Here is a 9426-nt window from a genome sequence, read left to right as displayed (position 1 = left end):
TAAGCATCACAGGAACTAATAGTTTACCCAAAGAGCTTGACATATTAAGCAGAGTTTGTTATTCTAACATAGAATGGGGGTGTAAGTGCATAGAAAATTAAGCTAATGACAAAAGATAATTATCAACAAAACACAAATTGATAAGGAATGAAAATGTAATCATAGTATACTGCGTGATTCCTCTATAGAAATATTTATATCATCTTAGCGTGGTGGGCAAAATGATGCCTATGACCCTCCCCCAGAGGGCCACATCTTAATCCCTGGAACCTGTGACTACATTAACTTGCATGGCAAAAGGGACTTGTTGATGTGATTACGTCAAGGGTCTTAACATGGGAGATTTCCCAAGTGAAACCAATGTAATCAAAAGGCTCCTTATAAGAAGGAGGCAGGAGGGGCTGCTGGGAGAAAGCGATGAGAAGCTGAGGTAAGGGCCGGAGAGTCAGAGCGATTTAACGATGCTGGTTTAGAAGACGGAGGAAGGGCCCTCAGCCAAGGAAGGCTGGTGGTCTCTAGAAGCTGGAAAACACAAGGAAACATTTCTCCCCTCGAGCCTCCGGAAGGAACCAACCCTGCTAACAGCTTGACTTTACCCCTGTGAGACTGATTTTTTTTTCTTCTGACCTACAGAAGGTAAGGTAATCAATTCACGTTCACTTAAGCCACTAGTTTGCGGTGGGCTGTTACAGCAGTAATAGGAAACTAATTTAGCTAGTAATATAAAATCCTGAGGAATTAATCAACATTATAATCTTTTGACAGGAAGAGAAGGAAAAAGATGTGTGTGCATATGGGAGTGGGTGAAAAGGTTAATAATCTGAAACTAGAATCCCAGATGATATCAACATAGATGATGGTGAAGAAAAGAGGCTAGAAATAAGTCCTGCTCAGGTTCTTGGTGTTTGGTTGGGTGTTGGTAAGCCATAGATACTGGTTAATTCTGTGCATTAATGGCTAAATAAAAATTAAAAGGATAAATGTTTTAGGGTTACTACTAAAATGGAGGATAGAAAGTATATCTTTCAAATCACTAGAGCTTAGCCAGCTTCTAGTATGGCTAAGTTTCTAATGAGCATATTCTCCCACAAATAACTTTTATAAAGTTTAGTGTTGGAGGGAGAGAAACCAACAGTAGGCAGATTCTTGAGAGGGGTTGATCTTTGAAAAATGGGAACAGTACAAATGCGTTTCCTCTTTTTCACAGCTTTGAGCCTAAAGAAAATCTTAGACTGTGCTATGCAGGGCATCTAAAACTCCTAAAGCAAATCTTCTGTTTTTCTGCCTTGAAGAGCTAGAAAAGATATGGAATAGAAAGTCGCTGGAAAGTTAAAGGAGAATCCTAGAAATGAAGGAGAAGGGAGGGAGTTCCCCAAATACTGTATCAATGCTTAGCCAAATCCCTGCCTCTCCCCAGGGAGAACTTGTTAAGTCACAAGTGTTTCCAGGTGATTCCAATACACATTCAACTTTGAAAACCACTGATTTTTAAGTGGGAATTTGGCACCACAAACAAGGTTAACAGAGAGATCCTCACCAACTCCTTGAAGTCCCATGATAGCACAATTTAATAGCATGCGGGGAGGAATTCTGGCTGGCTGGGCTAGACCTCATATGTTGTTCATGTAGACAATGTATTTTGCAAACTATGGAACAAACAATGCTGCTGTAGGACTCCAGGGCAAAAGTGTAGCCTAGAGTTTCAGCGTAGTCTCCTGACCACTACCTGAAATCTAGCACTCTTTGGGCACACCAAGGATCATTAGCTTTATTAGCATTAGGAGGAGAAAGTTTCTGCCAGCAACATTAACCTAGCGTGTAAAATAAAGCCATGGAATTCCCAGGGATCCTTCTTCCCGTAGCTTTTGCAAGCATTGCTTGTCAGCAGGCAAAGCAGAGAGGGGTAAAAGAGGCAAACTTAGGCCACTGGATGGTTCATATGCACACGTGCGGCATCCCTTTGGGGAGGTTCATAAACAGCTGGGAAGACTTTTTGTTTGGAGGGAGGGCAATGGAGGATTGTGAATTTCGGCTTGGGCCAGCAAGAGGTTCAGAGGAGGCACTTAAAATATGGCAACTGGGTGTTGATTTGGTGTGGCCAGGTAACATTTGGACTTCTGAAGTCTGTGTATGGCAAAGAACTGGTCAAATGGTAGGGAAGAAAGAAAAAAAAAGATGGTGGATAAAGAATGCAAGAGCAACACGCTCACTGTTGGCTGTAACATTTGAAGCAAACGTGAATGTAATATTTTCCATGTCAACATGTTGAGGCTCTATTGGTGTCTGCCACATTGGTGGGATAAGGGGGAAGAGACTTTCACTCTGAAGTTGATTCGGGGCCAAGAGATGAAAGCGTAATTGGGAGATGGGCTGTCATGATGGCCCGAAAAGCAGTATGTACGGTGGTGTGGTTGGGAATTGTACAGATCTGGGATTAAATTTCAGGTTACAAGTTTGCCCTTCGTGTAACCTTGAGTATTTTATTTATCCTCTGAATTTGGGGATCCTCAATCTGTCAGATAGAGACAGCAATGCTCTCTTAAACCTTATGCTTGTGTCTGCCGTTCTCTCCAACCAATTTGACATTTTTCTGGAGGATATTTAGGAAGGTCTTTCTGATTTTCTAGAGGAAGCATTGTTGATAAATTTTGAGTTACAAAGAGGGGACAGATGGGAAGAACTTGGAACCTCAGTCAGGAAGGTGTTCTAAGCACAGAAGATCTAGTGGTGAGAGGCAGTGTTAGCACCGGGGGTGTCATGTTGCTTGTGATAGTGCATGAAATTTCTTTTATATGTACCTAGGACTCATACCATGTATTTTTACATAGGAAGGGGAAAAAAATGATATATTATTTTCCTGTTTTCCATACTGATGATTTTACTAGTTGCCTGGATGATTTTTGTGACCCCCACCTTTGCCAATACCCCTGCCCCCCACAAAAGACTTTTAAAGCTAGGAAATGTTTTTTTGCACTCACTACATTAGATAAGGGAGTTGTCTGATGAAAATCTGTCTCTCCAGGCAGGCCAAAGTAAATCTATCTTTGTATAAAGATAACTCAGATTGGGGGATAAAGCTGGTGCATGCCCAGGGGAATTCTTAACAGCACACAAAGAGAGATCCCATCACAGGGCTCTTTCCTTCCAAATCCCCAAGGAAATCTTGCTATATAACATAATTTTGAGTTTTCCTCCCTTCCTGCCCAAATGGATCACTTAGTACTGTGTTTTGATATCACTTTTCCAACGCCATGCTTTCCACACCTGGGATTTCAAGAATCCCCAATCCTTCCCTCCTTCCCTGCTTTCCTTCCTCGCCCTCTCTCCCTCCCTTCCTTTCTTCTTTCCTAACATCCTTTTTTCCTTCCTTCCTTTCTCCCTACAATTTTTAAAAATTACAATTTTTTTGTAAAGTTTAGGGGATGATAACCTGAATATCCAGGTACTCACTGGCCAGTTCTTAAAAAATAAAAATAAAGCTCCCTGAAGTTCCCGTTGTGGCTTAGCAGGTTAAGAACCTGACAGTGTCTGTGAGGATGCATGTTCAGTCCCTGACCTTGCTCAGTGGGTTAAGGATCCAGCATTGCCATGAGCTGTGGCTTAGGTCACAGATGCCGCTCAGATATGGCATTGTTCTGGCTGTGGCGTAAGCCAGCAGCTGCAGCTCTGATTCGATCCCTAGAACCTCCATATTCAGGTGCAGCCCTAAAAAGACAAAATAATAATGATAATAATATCTCCTTACAGTCAAACTTCTCTTTTCCTCCATGCTACTCACATTTCTTGGGTATGCTTATTTTGTTCTATTTTCTTTTCAAGTGCCTTTCTTTTTTCAACTTAATTCCTTCTCCCAATTCTACTCATGGGCAGGAAATACAATCATTAAAGGCAAACACTCTAGAGTCATGCCTGGGTTCGAGCCCTGGTCCAGCTACTCATCATTGGTGATTTGGCAGATAATTTAACTGCTTCCTGTGTTGGTTTTCTCATCTGTAAAATGAGATGCTTTTAATGCCTTCATCAGATGTTATGGGAAGTAAGAGAAATAATATCACTACTAAAAATATTTCCTATGTGCCGATAACATAGTCAGCTCCCCAAAGCTATTAAGTATCATCTTTTAATTCTGTATTTTTCCATTCCTTGTCAGCTAATCCTCAGTTGTTTTATTCACCTCACTTCCCCTGACTCCCTTCATGTCAGCCTCAGATGCCCAGGCTATCTTCCTCCAGCAATGGGGATAGAGAAATGAGGCAGAATCCAGGCAGGAGACAGCAGCAGGCTATACAAGTCTAGTTCCCAGCCCACCAACATAGCTAATAATGTGAAGACAAGGCTGTGATTTGTACAAAACACCTTGTATGTTCCTCATCCATCCATATGGCTCTGCTCTGAAGGACCATTTATCGTGCCCTGAAGCACGCAGAGCGGCATGTCTAACTTAAGAATTTTTAGCACAGGGAACTACATCTAGTTACTTGTGATGGAATATATGGAGGATAATGTGAGAAAAATAATATATGTGTATATATATACACGTGTGCGACTGAGTCACTTTGCTGTGCAGTAGAAAATTTGCAAAACACCGTAAACCAACTATAATGGAAAAAATAAAAACCAGTTAAAATCTTAAAAGGAGGCTAAATTGGATGATCTCAGTGTGCACATAATCCTTACCTAAGTGAGAAACACTTGGGGAAAAGGAAAAAGCATGGTGGGGGTTTTCCCCAGGCAAGGATGTGAGGGCAGCTTCTTCAGGAAGGGTGAGAGACTTCTTCCGTGGGGCCTCCCTTGTCAAGCTCACCTTGCTCTGAGAGGTCCCAAGACTGTATCTCCTGCTCAACCACACCAAAGAGAGGAAGGGGTGTCTGCTCTCTAGAGGACAAGAAACGCTTTGCCACATCCTCCCCAAATCCTCTCTGGGTGCAGCTTCAGTACAAAATAAGGTCAACTGTACCTGGAAATGGCTGCATTAAAAAGAGCAATATATGAGCCATTCCTATGTCAAATTTTCCAGTAATGGTATTTAAAAATCCAAAAGACGCAGATGGACTTAATTTTAATATATTTTATTTAACACCACATATTTTAACACCACATATCAACATTTTAACATATAATCAATATAAAGAATGAGATATGTTCTGATATTTTTTTTAAATACTAAGACTGTGCAATCTGGAGTGTGTTTATACTTAACAGCACACATCCATTTGGACCAGCCACATTCCAAGTGCTTCCAAGCCACCATGTGGCTGGTGGCTACACAATTGGACATGGAGTCGTCAACCAAGAAGCCTTCTATTGCATGATACCCAGCAGGTGCCCTGATCCATAGGAAGAGCATTGTTTCTTGGCTTCAGAGAAAAAGCTTTGTTCTACAGATAAACAGGCCTTCATCAACAAAGCAGAAGGACAGGATTATGCTTGACTCAGACTCCCTCAATAGGTCTTTCCCCAGCTGAGTCCTTGCACTCTTCACATGAAGGTCCTCAGTCAGATCCATCCACTCAAGGATCCATCAGTTCAGCATCCTTTATTTATCACTCAGCATCCTTTAGATCAACTGAACTGAGGAGCCTATTTAGAGGAAACCATTTAGTTTGCAGAGCTCTGACCTAATTTCCCTGAAAGCCTTTAAAAGGAGAACACCCAAAGATGCCTCCCTAGAAGAGAAGTTAAAGGGTTTCAAGGAGCAGAGGGTGTCAAATGCTCAAATGTTGCTGATAGGAAAGGGACTGAGAATGAACGTCACGGAGCTCAGAGATGACCCCAACCGCGCTCCCGCCCATGGGGTTGACGCAGTCCACACTCAGCCCCAGGCTGAGACAGGTGTGTCCGGGAGTCCAAGAGCCCAGGCAGGAGAGGGCCCATGAACGGGCTTTTAAGGAGGGAATAGCATGTGAATGGGAGAGAGTACTAGGAGGTGGTAGGAGTAACAGTGAGCGGGGGGAATCAGGGAAGACCTGCAGGGCTGTGAACACCAAAGTACCTGACACGCTCAGGAATGGGGGAAACTTGAGGCTTTCGGGAAAGGGGAAGGAACTTCTAGGAAGACATGAATGTTGGCAGGAATGACATTGTTTCCTGACTTTTCAGAATTGGCTAAAGGTTTCTCATCTGATGTTGATACTCTTCCTTGTTTCCTAAAATTGTTATTAACTTATTAAAAATATTTCTTTGGTTGGGTTGGGAGAGAGGCAAAAGGAAGGAAGTAGTAGAGAACTACTGTTATTTACAGTCTGTGCTGGCAGTGAAGACATACCAACTACAGGTGCTCTAAGATGACGTAGAGGCTTGACTATATGATCTAAAGGAATAAACAAAACAATCAACAGAAGCACTAAAAGTAGTAAAAGAAGAAAGAAATTTTACAGTGGAGGTGAGAAGCTGGAAGTGATCTAGATTCTTCATCTTTCCCAATGACGACTCAATGAATTCCATCTACTGTCAGTATAATCAATAAGTACAAACATGAATTTGTTATACCACCTGTGACCTAAAACAGAAATATGAACTCTTTGGAGAGAGTGGTTTTCCATGTCATAACATTCTATTGTACTTGGCCTTGCTTTTAACATGCATATCTACTAGTAGTATTTAAAAGTTTTTAAAATTAGAATTTCCAACATTTAATTTTTGTCACAGATAAATGAAGCCCAAACATATCGGTTGCACTAATGATTATAGGTACCTATAATCACAGCAGTTTCATTAAAAATTCTATGAGATTTACTACCCTTATTGTGGATTTCATGACCTTGAGAAAAGAAGCAGTGATAAACATGACTTCATTTTCTTATAACACAGGATTTCTGGACCCTCGTATTCTTTCTCACTTTTTATTGAACATTTTCAAACATTTATATAAGTAAGTAGAATGGACTATAATTAATCCTTAGCTCTCTATCATCTAATTTTTAACAATGATTAACATTTAACCATATTTTTTCCATTTTTTGTTTCGGCAGAAGTATTTTAAAGTAACTGTCAGACAAATGAAACTTTAGCTCCAAATGTGTATGTATGCTGCTCCTTTTAAAAACATGTGATTTCTTAAGGACAATGCCACTATCATTCCTAACAAGATTTATAGTAATAGCTTAATTTCACCAAATATCCTATTCACATTCAAAATTCGCCAGTTGTCCCCAAAACATCTTTTACAAGTTGAAGCCAGCAGAATTCAAAAAATAATCATAACGTTTTAATAATTGAATGTTACATATCTTTTAAGTTTTCCTTTTTAAAAACAGATTTATTGAGGTGCAATTGATATACCAAAAAACTGTACATATTTAATTTGTACAATTCGAGCTTGGACATATGTGTAACACCCATGAAGCCATCACCACTATCAAGGTAAATATAATTCACATAGGAAATGCAAGATGAATGCTAATTCTTTAGCTTTAATTATTAACAGAGTAAGGTGTTTCTGCACTTCCTACCTCCAGCGATGATAAATGAGATTTCTGCTCTCTCTCACTCCCTTGCTCTCCCATAAACTCAGATTTTTATATATTTAACGCGTATCAATCAGTTGCAGTCATTCTTTTCAGTGTTCAAATTGCCCCATATTTGACCAGTGAGAGCCCTCTCAAGTTCCTTTTCAGACCCCTAAGTGGAAGGGGACCTCATTTTTTATTCCACAATTTGTTTATAAGAAGAGTTTAGTGTCATACTTATCACCTCTAAAAGTTTTCCTGTGCAGCTTAGTTATTTTTGTTTAGTTTGTGGGTGTGTGTATTAACATGAAATCTACACTGCTAATTTTTTAATTGTAGTATTGCTAACTATAAGAAGTTTTCCAGGAGTTCCTATCGTGGCTCAGTGGTTAATGAATCTAACTAGGAATCATAGGGTTGTGGATTCGATCCCTGCCCTTGCTCAGTGGGTTAAGGATCCAGCATAGCCATGAGCTGTGGTGTAGGTTGCACACGTGGCTCAGATCCCACATTGCTGTGGCTCTGGTGTAGGCCAGCGGCTACAGCTCTGATTGGAGCCTTAGCCTGGGAACCTCCATATGCTGTGGGTGCAGCCCTAGAAAAGACACACACAAAAAAAGTTTTCTAGAATTTGTTCACCTAGTAAAACTGAAATTTTATATACACTGAACAACACCCCATTGTCCCACCCCCAGCCTCTGGCAACCACCATTCTACTTCTTAAATCTCTTTTAATCTAGAACAGTAACTTCACAACTCCTTGGGTTTGGGTTTTGGTTTGGGTTTTGGTTTGGGTTTTGGTTTGGGTTTTGGTTTGGGTTTTGGTTTGTTTTTGTTTTGACATTGACTCATTGAAAAACGGAACAGTCGTCCTGCAGAATATCCCATCTTCTGGATTTTCTTATTGCTTCCTCAGTGTTATTTAATTTGGTCCTTTACTCTTCTAGGTTTCCTATAAACTAGAAATGGCTCTGAAGACTCAATGAGATTCTGGTTCAACATTTTGAACAAAAGCATTTCACATTTCATCACGACAGAAGGCATATAGTGGCCAACTGTCCTACTTGTAGTGGTGCTAAGTTGGTTTGGGTGATGGCAGGCTGACTTCCCCACTGTGTAGATGCACTTTCTCTTACAGCCAGGAAGTAATCTATGGGGTGATTTTTGGGGCATCTTGTGAATATCTAATTACTCACTCTAGCATTAATTAATGGTTATTATCTAGATAGGCATTCATTAAGAGTTCAAAAACTGGTGATTTTCTTTTTGTCCTTTTTTAGGGCCACACCCACAGCATAAGGAGGGCCCTAGGCTAGGGGTCCAACTGGAGCTGCAGCTGCTGGCCTACGCCATGGCAACGTGGGATCCCGAGTCTGTGACCTACAGCACAGCTCACAGCAACGCCAGATCCTTAACCCACGGAGATAGTCCAGGGATTGAACCTGTGTCCTCATGGATGCTAGTCAGGTTCATTAACCACTGAGCTACGACGGGAACTTCATAAACTGGTGATTTTCTAATTCTTCATTTGTTCCCTGGAACAATTCTATAATAAGAACTTTCCTTCATCAGTTCAAGTTCTTTGATTTCCCTAAATATAATTCACATAGGAAATGCAAGATGAATGCTAATTCTTTAGCTTTAATTATTAACAGAGTAAGGTGTTTCTGCACTTCCTACCTCCAGCGATGATAAATGAGATTTCTGCTCTCTCTCACTCCCTTGCTCTCCCATAAACTCAGATTTTTATATATTTAACGCGTATCAATCAGTTGCAGTCATTCTTTTCAGTGTTCAAATTGCCCCATATTTGACCAGTGAGAGCCCTCTCAAGTTCCTTTTCAGACCCCTAAGTGGAAGGGGACCTCATTTTTTATTCCACAATTTGTTTATAAGAAGAGTTTAGTGTCACATGTGAAATTTCATCCATGGCTGCTAGAAGCCTTGAACAAATCAGAAGTGAACTCAGAATTACCTT

This window comes from Phacochoerus africanus, chromosome 11 (assembly GCF_016906955.1).
Source record: "Phacochoerus africanus isolate WHEZ1 chromosome 11, ROS_Pafr_v1, whole genome shotgun sequence".
Lineage (NCBI taxonomy): Eukaryota > Metazoa > Chordata > Mammalia > Artiodactyla > Suidae > Phacochoerus > Phacochoerus africanus.
The sequence above is the reverse complement of the archived record's forward strand: the minus strand, read 5'-3'. Positions refer to the sequence as shown.